A 13,376-nucleotide genomic window follows, 5' to 3' on the forward strand; every position below is an offset into this window, starting at 1 on the left:
AAAGGAACTCAAAATAACCAACTTAGAAGTCTTAACTTCAAAGAAACTTCAGTATTTATACTATGTCAGCCCCAAATTGCATAGCATCAAGTTCTAGGTATTTGCCAACCTTTAGAAATGCAATATGATCCTTTGCTGCCGGGTGAATTGTAAAGACACTTGGAGCTCCACGAATAATGTCAATCAGGCATTTTGATCCCCAATCCCATCAAAATACAATCACCACCATGATGCCCAAATAAATGGTTGTTTTGAGGTCCTCATCTCATTGATATCTCAGCAGCAGTTGACACATTTGATCACTGCTTTCTTTCTTTTTTTTTTCTTATTTTATTTCTTTATTTTTTGGCTGCGTTGGGTCTTTGTTGCTGCACGCGGGCCTTCTCTAGCTGTGGCGAGAGATGGCTACTCTTCGTTGCAGTGCGCGGGCTTCTCATTGCAGTGGCTTCTCTTATTGCGGAGCACGGGCTCTAGGTGCACAGGCTTCAGTAGTTGTGGCTCGCGGGCTCTAGAGCGCAGGTTCAGTAGTTGTGGCGCATGGGCTTGGTTGCTCCGTGGGCATGTGGGATCCTCCCAGGCCAGGGCTCGAACCCATGTCCCCTGCACTGGCAGGCAGATTCTTAACCACTGCGCCACCAGGGAAGCCCCGATCACTGCTTTCTTGAAAGACTGTCTCATTTGGCTTCCAAGGCATCCCTCTCTCTTGGATTCCCTCATTCCCCACTGCCTGCTTGTTAGCATAACTGTTGCGGCTTCTCTTCATACTCCTGACCTCCACACACAAGAGTGTCTCTTGGTTCAATTCTGGTACCACTTCTTTTCTGAAATTATTCCCCTGGGGATTTCATCCAGTTCCACAGCTTTAAATGTCATCTACATGCTGAGATTCCTCAAAGTATATCTCTAGGCTCAGTCTCTCCCCTGCACTCTAGCCTCCTGCATCTATCTGACCCCACGGCATCTCTACTTGATGTCTGATAAGCATCTCAATCTAAACATAACCAAAATTGAAATTTTGCTCTTGTTCTGTAATCTTCCCCAGTTCGGTGAAGGATGGCTCTAATTATCAAATGCTCAGCCCAAATCCTTGAAGTCGTTTCTTAAGTGCTCTCTCTCACACCATATCTACCATATCCAATCTGTCATGTAAATCATATGTGTTCTACCTTAGAAATATATCCAGAATGAGCTATAGATTTTCATAGTACCCCTGTTACCACTCTAATCGAGTCAGTGTCACTTCTTCCTGGGACTATTTCAATAGCCCTGTCTTGTTTCCTGGCTTCCACCCTTACTTCCCCACAGTTAATATTCAACATAGCAAACAGTAATCTTTTAAGAAACAAGTCAGATTTTTTGCCAGCCTCTGTACCAACCCTTTAATGTACTTCCATCTCTAAGCATAAACTAACTCTTTAGCACAGACTACAAAATCCTATGCAATCTGTAATCTTTCTAACCTGTCTGACTTCATCTCGTACCATTCTCCACCCTCTCTCATTGTGAGCCTCATTTACATCTTTACTATTCTTTAAAAATCTCAAAGTCTGCGCTTCCCTGGTGGCACAGTGGTTGAGAGTCCGCCTGCCGATGCAGGGGACACGGGTTCGTGCCCCGGTCCAGGAAAATCCCACATGCCGCGGAGCGGCTGGGCCCGTGAGCCATGGCCGCTGAGCCTGCGCGTCCGATCTCAAAGTCTATGCAAGTCCTTACCTCAGAATCTTTGCACTTCCCATTTCCTCTTTCTGAAATGTTCATCTCCTGAATGTTCTTAAGTTTTGATTCCCCAGTTCTTTTTGGTCTCCAACCAAATGGCAAGAGGACTCCTTACATAGCACACCTGGAACATGCTGCCCTTACCCTGGTTTATTTCTCCTCATATCATCACTTGATACATAATTTTTGCATGTACTCTCTGCTTCCCCACACTAGAATGTAAGGTCTTTGAGAACAAGACCTGTGTTTTGTCCACCACCATATGCTTCCAGACTCCTATTACTCCCCGAGACACGTGCATATGCGCGCGCGCGCGCGCACACACACACACACACACACACACACACACACACACACACACACACACACACACACACACACACACACACACACACACACACACACACAGAGTCAGCTCTGGGGCTGCAGTATGTATGACCAGTCCTATGAAATCACCTGGATAAAGTGAGGACTCAACAAGTATTTGTCGAATGAATGAATGAATGAGGGAATGGGTGACTGAGTGGCTGCATGAACAGGCAGACATATCCTTAGAGACTGCTTCCTAATCCAGGATGCTGAATGCTTCCAAAGAAAGTCATTTGGGACTTTCCTACTGAGCGCTCCATGACAGAGCCACACCCTCTAATTTTCCTCTAAAGTGTCTTACAGTAGACACAAAATAAATTTTTTTTTGACTAAAGCAATTATTAGTTTTCTGAGTGCCTTCTAGGTACAGGCAATAACTGTGCTAGGATCAGGTGATAAAAAATGGAAGAAGGTACCAACCATGCTCTCCAGGAACTCATTTGTGTAGCACATTCTTTGGTAGGAAAAAATAATGGCCCACCCCCTCCATCTCCCAAAGATGTCGTATCCTAATTCCTGTAACCTGTGAATGCCTTACGTGGCAAAAGTGACTTTACAGATGTGATTAAGGTAAGGATCTTGAGACGGGAAGATGTCCCTAGATAAGGAAGGGGGGAAGAGCTTAATCAAAAGGGAACTGGGACTTGATGAAATAGGAAATTCTTAGCTATCTAGATTGCAAAAGACACTACAATTAGGAGATTCACTGTTGAGAAAGAGTGTTCTGGTGGGAAAACCAAGAGTGTGTCTGGACAACCTTTTCCTAATGCCTCAAAAAAATCCAAAGGTCAGAGTATTCAGTCACAGTGAGGACTCTTTGAAGAGATCAGGCATGTGACTCATGGATCCCCTCAACCATGCCAGCAGAAGCCAAAAACAGAGATGAAATTCTCTAAGAAAGGCCTGTGGAGGGGCTTCTTATCTAAGGTATTGAATTCCTGTGACATACACAGGAGACTCATAACGTCCTTGATAATTTTATACCAGCAAAACCATTGCCATCTTGGACTGAAAGGGATAGAGAAGTCAAAATGAAAGAGCCATAGGAACCCCAAAATTCCATAGGGAGGAGACAGGCTGATAAAGCTATTCAGCTGCAAATACATGTTACCCTTGGTGGAAAAGGGAGGATGGCTCCAAGGGCGGAACCTCAACCTCAGAGGGAGGAGTCACAAGCCCAGAGGACAGAGCTGACGACCACAGAGGATATTCTCAGGCCTTGAAACCTAACACTCATGTTTCAGCTGCATTTTAAAATTGCTTGAGAATGGTGAGCCCTATTTTTCTTTCCCTTCTTTTTCCCCCCTTTTGAATTGAAATGTCTCTGACTGTTATTCTATACCTGCCCCACCACTCTATTTTGGGAGCAAGTAATTTGTTTCTTGAGTTTCACAGGTTTGCACATGGAGAATTGTGCCTTGGGAATGGATGATACCCAAGCCACACCCATATCTGATTTAGATGATTTAGCTGAAGAAATGTGGGACTTTTGAGGTGATGAGATGCTGTGTTGAGTTGAGGCATTTGGGAATGTTGAGATGGAGTGAATGTAATTTACATATGAGATGGACACACACTGCAGGGGGCCAGAGAGCAAACTTTGTTATGCAGTGTGATGACCCCCAACAAAGCTGTCTACCTCCTCATCTTCAAAACCTGTGAATATGTTACTTAACTAATACAATGCCTCTACCTAAGTCTTTCTCTGCTGTAGTTCTGCACTTGTTTTTATTACCCAATAAGAAAGTAGATACCTCAACAAGAAAGTTCTGGGCTAAATTATAAGAGAGGGTACAATAGGATTTGGCCAGCTACCCAGAATTTTCACAAACCATGTCTTAAGACAATTCATGTGGGACCAAACTCCCATTCCTTTTGACTTCATGAATAAATATGATGAGTGCTAATAAATATGCTTGGGCTCCTAACAGCTAAAGTGACACCACTTGAAACCTCCACTCTGGGAAGAAGCCCTAAATGTCAGATCTTCCTAAGAAGCACTTAGGACACTTTGGCGGGGGGGGGGGGGGGGGGGGGTGGTGACTTGAACCATATTACATGAACTGGTCAGCATGTGCTCTGTAATCTCCCTACCACACTGGTAAACGGGAGATCAGCCATCTTTTAAAACTGGGTTTTTAATTTCAACAAGATAATTCTCATTTGCTTATTTCCTCAGTGACTCTTATGACTCATTCAGAGCTACCCTTCATCTTGAAGTGTTTGTCATTAGATGGCCATTTGTTTGAAGAGTGGTTGAGTTTCAAATACGTTTTCTGTACTGTCAAAATGGATATTATAACAATACTTATAATTATTAGTTTCAATAAAATGCATTTGTAGCCAATAATATTGCCTCCGTTTCTCCATATTTTAAACACCACCTGAACCACAGCCAAAAAATTTTAAAAATCTCTAAAATATTTTTAGCTTTTTGTCTTGCTCATATAAGAGCTTATAATCTAAGGAGGAATGAAGACAATTACAATACAGTATGACAGTTGCTGAATAAGAAGCATGCTCTAACGTGGAAAGTGGTATTGTTGAATTAATGTAAAATCTGTAAAATATATCCTTGGGAAATATCAAAAGTATTATTTTAGGGAGATTTATTTTATTTGTTTTCTCATTACAAAGGGAGACATAGTATAATTCAATTATCTGTGCATAAATCTTTCCACTATTAAATCGTGTTTAATCTTGGACCATTTTCCAAGAGAACTATTTAAGATAATGCTAATAAATTGGTGGTTTGGAGTTTGTCAATAGATTCCTTGCTAACACAGCATCTATTTGTTACTTGTTCCAAGGGGATAGGTTTATTTAACAGAATCAGAATAAAAACTAAAGAGAATGAGAATACCTATTTCCATGATTACTACCAGATGCTGAATACCAGAAACTGCATCTCATGGAATTGAGAATATTCTTCTGCTGAGGGCTGTCTAATGACCATGGGTACAGTAGCAAATCCATGCTATTTCGAACCCAGCTAAATCTCTAAATAAATTACTGAAGTTCATTCAAATAGTAATGGTCAGATCTAAGATTCTAACTTAAGCATTACAGACTCCAAAACTTACAGCGTGCAGATTATAGCACAAAAATATTATGCTTAACTCAAAGTACCTCTTCTTGGCCTGAGATGTACCAAAATAAGATTTGTCTGCATATAGTTATATTTATAGCTAACATGTATTGTTATGGTCCAATATCATGCTATCTATGTTTTCCAAAGCAGAAGAAGGATTTCTCAGAGTAAATATGGAAATATAATAGTGGTATGAAGCAAGGAGAGAAAAGGAATTAGAATTAGATTTGCACAGGGTTTTAATTCCTTGCACAGCAGGATATAGTTTCTGTTTGGATTTGGTTGACTGGTACATCCATCTCACACTATTTCTAGGCAACCACAGTTACCACTGCTTAAATGTTTAGCAGAGCATTCCCATAAATGCTAAACAACACTCTTTCAAATCTTGTCACCTATTATTCTGGATTATTGTGTAGCATGCTTAACCTAAGGCCTGGCTAAGCCAAACCAGAGCCAGTGCTGGGATCCTATGACATCCACCTGTATTTATGAGTGCTAGTTAAATTCCAAACATTGCCTCAAGTTGGCATTCCTTCAAGTCATTAACATCATGCCTGTTTGTCCGACGTGGGAGAAAGAATTGTCAAAGCCTGTGTTATTTCACTCTTTACTAATGAGGGATCGTGTACCAATAGAGAAATGCTTCATTCTTGATGTTTTTAAATTATTCTCAGAGTAATTTACTACAATTATTTTTACATCAGCCAAATCCACCTATAAATCAAATATAGTTTTAGCTATTAACTCTGCATTTTTTCCCTCTCATGCAAAGGAATATACGTGAGAAGTCAGGAGACCTCCTACTCCTTAATAACTGATGCATTCCAGCTCCTTATCACTTTCCCTCCCCTCAAAGCATTATCTTTGTGTTTTTTTAATTGAAGATTCTTTGCAAATTTACTAGTGATGACTCTCAAACCATCTGAAAATTTTGTCCCTCACAAAAAACGAACTGAGGTGACTATATTCTTCTGGACCCTCAAAGATCTGATATTTTTTTTAATTCAGAGATTATATGATGATGGATCTTGAAGGGCTGCTAGAGGGCATGAAGAATAATCTATCATTTTGCAAATAAGAAAAATGAAGCATTCTTAGGTAGCTTGTACCACATGACAGACAGTGTGGCCAAGTTGTCTTTCTGAATTATGTTTTAGAAAATGATCTGATCTACACTTGCTGCAAAGAATGAACGGCTTAAGGTTTTTTGAGGCAAAACAAATAAAAATAATGAATTCTACTTAAAACATGAATAATGTAATACAAAAGGGGAAAAGAAAGACATTTAAGAAGCAAAATGGCACAGTCACTAACCTACAATTAAGGGGTGGTATAAAGTGTAAAGACTCTGGTTTCAGAGTGTTTTCCTTCTGCCAATTACTAGATGTATGAACTTTGAAATAACTAACTTTACTTCTCTGTGCTTCAGTTTTCTCATTTGTAAAATGGACATAATGAAATCTGCCTCAGAATTGTTTGGAAAGGGCTTGAAATATGACCTAGCGCACAGAAATGCTTGATAAATTATGTTATTACCATTACAATAACTAGTTAAGAAAAGGAATATGTTTATAATGAAGAAAGAAGAAATTAAGGATGGATGACCTATTAATGGGCATATAATATAGGTACATATACTGTTGTATGACCAATCCAATAATCATTCCCAACTAACTTCTCTAATGACGACCCCTCCTGCAGAAGTTAAATAACCACCCTTGTAGCTAGGCATGGCCATGGGACAAAATTTTGGCCAATAAGTTGTGAGCAGAAATCTGACAAGTGTTTCTGGAAACCCTTTTGCTGACTTTCAGTTGTTTATATAAACCATTCCTGAACTCAGAACATTCTGAGCTTCTCATATCCTTATTTCCTATGGCAATTGTAAAACTCTTGCAAGAAAATGCATTAAAAGTGCAACTTGCATGTTAGGACTGTTAACACAAAATGCCAGCAGTGAATTAGACAAACTGAACACAGTTGTTTTTCTTTTGTCCTCAGGGTCACAGTAATACAGCTAATAATTCTGTTGTTGTTTTTTTTTTTTTAAAGCAAAACAAGCTTTTGCCTTTATAATACATGCTTTAGAGTAAGAGTCAAGTTTTCAGAATGATGGAAAGGTGCTAAATTCAGATTCTGCTTTTTTTCAAATTTAGTTTTTGGAAACCAATCAAGGTACACAGAGAATTATTTAGACATCAATATTTTCTGAAACATTGTTAATTTGCTGTCTCAAATTTCACTTGGAGCTATGTTTTAAAAACTGGAAAAGGAATATTTATATGTCACTTTTTTTCTTTTAGCTCCCTTACAGATTTAGTAACAGAAAACTCATGATTTACTTTGGTAGATTTATTATAGAATGAAAAACAAAGCCAATATAAATACGAATAGAGTTTAAAATGTAACTATACCTGACCCACTTTTCCTACTAGGTTTCTCCTATCAATCAATGAGAAAACAATCGTTGGCAAAATGATGGCTAGTGATACCACTTAGAGTCACATGTACCACTTATCATAGAGTACATTTTAATTCAGTGGGAGTTCAATGATTTATTTTTTAAAAATCTATCATGAATCTACATTCTTCCACATGTTTACTATGTATAGAACTTTGGAACATTAAAATTCTTGTGGATTTTCACATTTTTGTGGAGGCTTGTGTTCCTAAGAAGGAAAGTCTATCCTATTTCACATTATACTTAGATTCCCTTTGAAGAAGTAACTATAAAACACTTTTTATGTATAACTTCCCTTTAGTCATAGTTATTCTATAGTTATATACTCTTAACATATTCCACCTAAGAGCTTTCTATTGCAGAATAATTCCCTTACCTTAGCATTCATACCTACAGTTTTATCTGCCCATGTTAGCTTTGCAATGTAAGAGCACTCTTCCTTCCCAATGGGAGGAGTAAAAAGATCTAAGGGATAAACCAGATAATAGCATCATCACTGAAGATTTTCTTAATAATCAAAGCCAATAATAAAAATTTGCAAAACCACAAATCATGCTCAACAGCCAAAGTCAAAGGACCAGACAGTTAATCACAAAAAAAAAACACGTTAGAGAGCAAATCAGGATACAAAGCTATAAGTGTTAAATCTTGGTAAAGGAAACCAGGGGAAGAGGTTAGAGTTCAAACGGGGAAAAGGAGTAAACTCTCATCTGCTATGCAAAACACTGGGCAGTTCTAAAGACCAGCAAAAGCATGGCTCATGAGTGAGTCAAACTAGATAAATGAAGCAGGGAAAGGCCACACCCACTATTCTCACCTTGAACACTGGTCTGCCTATTCTCTGAGTATACCTTGAGAATACTATATCCATGTCTTTGCTTTTCCTTCCCCATGCTCAAGAATGCCTTTCTCTTTGTTCTCTGTCCATCCAAATCCATTCATCTTTGCAGATCTACCTTCTCCAGGTAGCAGTCAGCTTTACTGCAGTACTTACTGACTGTACCACATGCTTTGGAACTTAAGAATTTGCTATAATATGATGTGAGTATATGTGTATATGAGCGTATATATGTATATGTAATTTGATGGTAGAACCATAAATTTTTAGCTCCTCATTGCCTATGTTACATATTTCATAATATTCATTCTCAGTATATGTTCAACAGATATTTCTAGAATTAGTTGAAGTTTTATTTGTAAGCCCTACCAAATAAATAAAATTTCAGTCATTAAAATCAGTAGAAAAATTATTCATACCATCAATATATTACCATTATTTAAATTTTCTTCAATAAATGGTAAAAAAAAAAAAAAAAACGTGAGAAGAGAAATAAAAGGTATCAAAGAAAGAAACAATGGGAAGTTTTATAAACACAAAATTTAAATTCAGAACAGATTCAAAATTCAAAATGGATTAAAGACTTAAATTTAAGACCTGAAACCATAAAACTTCTAGTAGAAAACATAGGGAGTAAGTTCTTTAACATCTGTCTTAGTAATACTTTTTTGCCTATATCTCACCAGGCAAGGGAAACAAAAGCAAAAATATTGGACTATATCAAACTAAAAAGCTTTTCCACAGCAAAGAAAACTATCAGCAAAATCAAATGGCCACCTACTGATGGGAGAAGATATTTGCAAACTATATATCTGCTAAGGGGTTAGTATCCAAAATACACAAAGAATGCATACAACTCAACATCAAAAAAACGCTATTAAAAAGTGGAAGAGGGGGCTTCCCTGGTGGCACAGTGGTTGAGAGTCCGCCTGCCAATGCAGGGGACACGGGTTCGTGCCCTGCTCCGGGAGGATCCCACATGCCGCGCAGCAGCTAGGCCCGTGAGCAATGGCCGCTGGGCCTGCGCGTCCGGAGCCTGTGCTCCACAACGGGAGAGGCCATAACAGTGAGAGGCCCGCGTACCACAAAAAGAACAAAAACAAAAATGGAAGAGGATCTGAAGAGAAATGTTCCCAAAGAAGACATACAGATGGACAACAGGCACATGAAAAGATATTCAACATCACTAATCATCAGGGAAATGCAAATCAAAACCACAATGAGATACCACCTCACATCTGTCAGAATGACTATTATCAAAAAGACAACAAATAACAAGTGTTGGTGAGGATGTGGAGAAAAGAGCAGCCTCTTGAACTATTGTTAGAAATGTAAACTGGTGCAGCCACTATGGAAAATAATATGGAGATTCTTCAAACAATTAAAAATAGAACTACCATATGGTCTAGCAATTCTACTCCTGGGTATTTAATTGAAGAAAACAAAAACACTAACTAGAAAAGATATATGTACTCTATGTTCACTGCATCATTATTTACAATAGCCAAGATAGGGAAGCAGCCCAAGTGCCCATCAATAGATGAATGGATAAAGAAGACATCATATATTTATACGATGGAATATTAGCCATAAAAAGAATGAAATCTTACCACTTATGACAACATGGACAGACCTAGAGGGCATTATGCTAAGTGAATAAGTGAGAGAAAGACAAATACTGTATGATTTTACTTATACATGGAATCTAAAAAACAAATGAACAAACGTAACAAACCAGAAACAGAGTTATAGATACAGAGAACAAATAGGTGGTTCCAAAGGGGAAGGGGGTAGGGGGAGGGAAGAAATGGGTCAAGGAGATTAAGAAATACAAACTTCCAAGTTGCAAAATAAATGAGTCATGGGTATGAAATGTACAGTGTGGAGAATATAGTCAATAACTATGTCATATCTTTGTATGGTGACATATAGTAACTAGACTTTTCATAGTGATCATTTTGAAATGTACAGAAATATAAAATCACATTGTTTTGTAACAGGAACTAACACAGTATTGTAGGTCAATTATATTTCAAAAACAAACTAACAGATAAAGAGATCAGATTTGTGGTTACCAGGGGTCAGGGGCTGGGGGAGGGGGAATCAGATGAAGGCAGTCAAAAGGTACAAACTTTCAGTTATAAGTCAAGTACTGGGGTGTAATGTACCATATGACAAATATAATTAAATGTGGTTTATGTTATATATGAAAGCTGTTAAAAGAGTAAATCCTAAGAGTTCTCATCACAAGAAAAAAATTTTTTCTATTTCTTTTATTTTGTATCTATATGAGATGATGGATGTTCACTAAAGTTACTGTGATAACCATTTCATGATGTTGGTATGTCATTATGCTGTACATGTTAAACTTATACAGTGATTTATGTCAATTATATCCAAAAAAACTGGAAGAAAGAACTATGAAAACAGAAATAAAAGGTATAAAAGAAAGAAACAATGGGAAGTTATATAATATTGTGATTAGAAAAGCCAAAACTATCAAATAAAATTTTTAATTAATAAATAAGTTAATAAAATGAATGACTAGATCAGTAATTTTTAAATATATCATTTTGTTATATGCCAGAGTCATTTGAGAGATGTGCAAGGAGATATCCTTCACAATAAAAATATATAAAGTAATTAACAGTAATTCTAATGAGAAATTATTTGACTTACTGAAAAAACTATGAACCTTTCAGAAAGACAATATAAAAGTTGAAAGAATGGAAAGATATTATAAATGTGTAAATTTTTTCCAATTAATTTGTGTTTATGGAACTAAATAAGCAGGTGATATAGACTGCTGTAGAAGAAAAAAACAAACAGGATAAGAATTAAATCAAGTAGGGAAGAATGGGCAAAAATATGAGAGAATATATTCAGCCAGGAAGAAATTCCCTATCAGATAATAAACCTCTTTGGATCTAAAATAATTAAAACAGTGTATTGCTGGTACCAAAAATATATATATATATTCTGGAAGAAAATAGATAAAATTACACATAAAGATTTAATATTTACAAAAAGAAGCATCTGAAAATAATGGGAAAACAGTTTATTTAGTCAGTAACACTGAGATAACATGTTAGGAATTTGAAGACAAAAATCTCTTTTAGAGCTACAACTTATAGTATAAACCAAATTAATCCCATGTGCACTAGAGTGTCAGTTTTTAAAATAACCATAAGACAGCTAGAGAATAAAACATTTTAAATTTCAAACATATTGGATAAAAATCAGATATTAAAAAAATTTTAAATGTACATGTAAAAGGCTACAACTCTGAAATTTAGAAAAAAGATAGACTGAGAAAACTAATTGCAGCAAATAGAATAAAAAGAATATAACTACAGAAAGTAGCTCTATCGGGAAGCTCATCAATTATTTATTATTGTCTGGTGCTTGTGATCTTTATTTATGATTCATTTGAAATTATTTCAAATGAAATTATTCTATAAAGCAAGACTAATTGAAAATTCCATAGTTCCAGAAAAACTAGATAAGATAACCAGTTATTATTGAAACATAAGATTTATGCTTTCTTTCATGCTCTGAGATTGTCACAAAAGAATATCTTATCTCTAGCCGTGAAAAGACTTTTAAAAACACTAGTCAAAAGCTATCAGCACTAAGAATTATTTTTCTATCTGCACTAAGAATGATTGAATCTTTTTAACTTAGTGCCAAACACACTGTAGATACTCAATAAGTACATATTATATGATTTATACCATAAAAATATCCCACTTACAAATCATTTTCCAGAAAGCCTTTTGAAGTTGTTTGGTTAGTTTAAAAACACGTTTATAATTTGATTTTGTATAATATGACTTTGTAATTTGTAATAATAATGCTTTTTTACTCCTTAGATTGGCACAATTAGCATTTCGATTTGTACATTATTCACGTGTGGCTCTGCTTGGTTTCAGAATTAAACTCTAAGTTAAGTGGCTCTCACTGAAACTGCACTCAGGAGAGAATGTGTATGTCCAGCTGTTTATGCTTGCTTTCTTTTTTTCTTCTCTTAACTTACCAAGTTAACTGCCATTTTAGTCTAAATCAAATTCTCACAAAAGAACTGAAAACCTCCTTTTAACCCCAAGAGTCTAGTAGAATTTCTTGAACTTGTGAAGAGAAAAATATGCTTATATACAAATAAAAGAAACGATAGGAAGATGATTTCTGTGTGGTTTTATGAATTAAAATATTATCCTATTTTAAGATTTCTGACAAAACATACGATATATAACTAAACTATACTGGGTCAACACTCACACCTTTGGAAGAACAGCAAGAGAATGTGGGAAGATGAGAAACAGTTTTTGTGAAAACGAATCTAATCTTTCAAGCGGTCATTCACTCAACAAACACATTTATGATGTGCTCTAACTGAGGTGGGTGCTATGTTGGAGGTTAAGCTAACAAGGAAAAGGCATAATTTGATTTTGAACAGTTCACAGTCACATAACAATGATAAAGCATGATGAGTGCTGTAAGAATGTGACAGAAATCACAATAATAAAAAACACAGGTATCTGTCTTTCTCTCCACCTTCTAAGGATTATCATTTGTAAGCAAGGCCTGATTACATGGCTATTGTTTTTCTAAGGAGAGTCATGGCTGGAGCGGCAACACTGGTGAGCCCAAGGAGGCACTGACTAGCTTTGAGGTTAAGATACAAGTATCTGGGAAAAAAAAATTTAAGAATTGGTGAGAAGACTGGAGGACTGGTGACAATGATGGAAGGGAGACACTAGAGAACAACAGTCAACTTGCGATGCAACAGAGAAGTAGAGAAAAACTAAGAAAGAAAGAAGCTGTCATAAAGGGTAGATCATTAATTGGTAAAGAAAGAGGAAATCTATTTTAGGAAGTACTACTGGGTTCTATGTGGT

This window comes from Globicephala melas, chromosome 6 (assembly GCF_963455315.2).
Source record: "Globicephala melas chromosome 6, mGloMel1.2, whole genome shotgun sequence".
In the NCBI taxonomy this organism is placed as follows: domain Eukaryota; kingdom Metazoa; phylum Chordata; class Mammalia; order Artiodactyla; family Delphinidae; genus Globicephala; species Globicephala melas.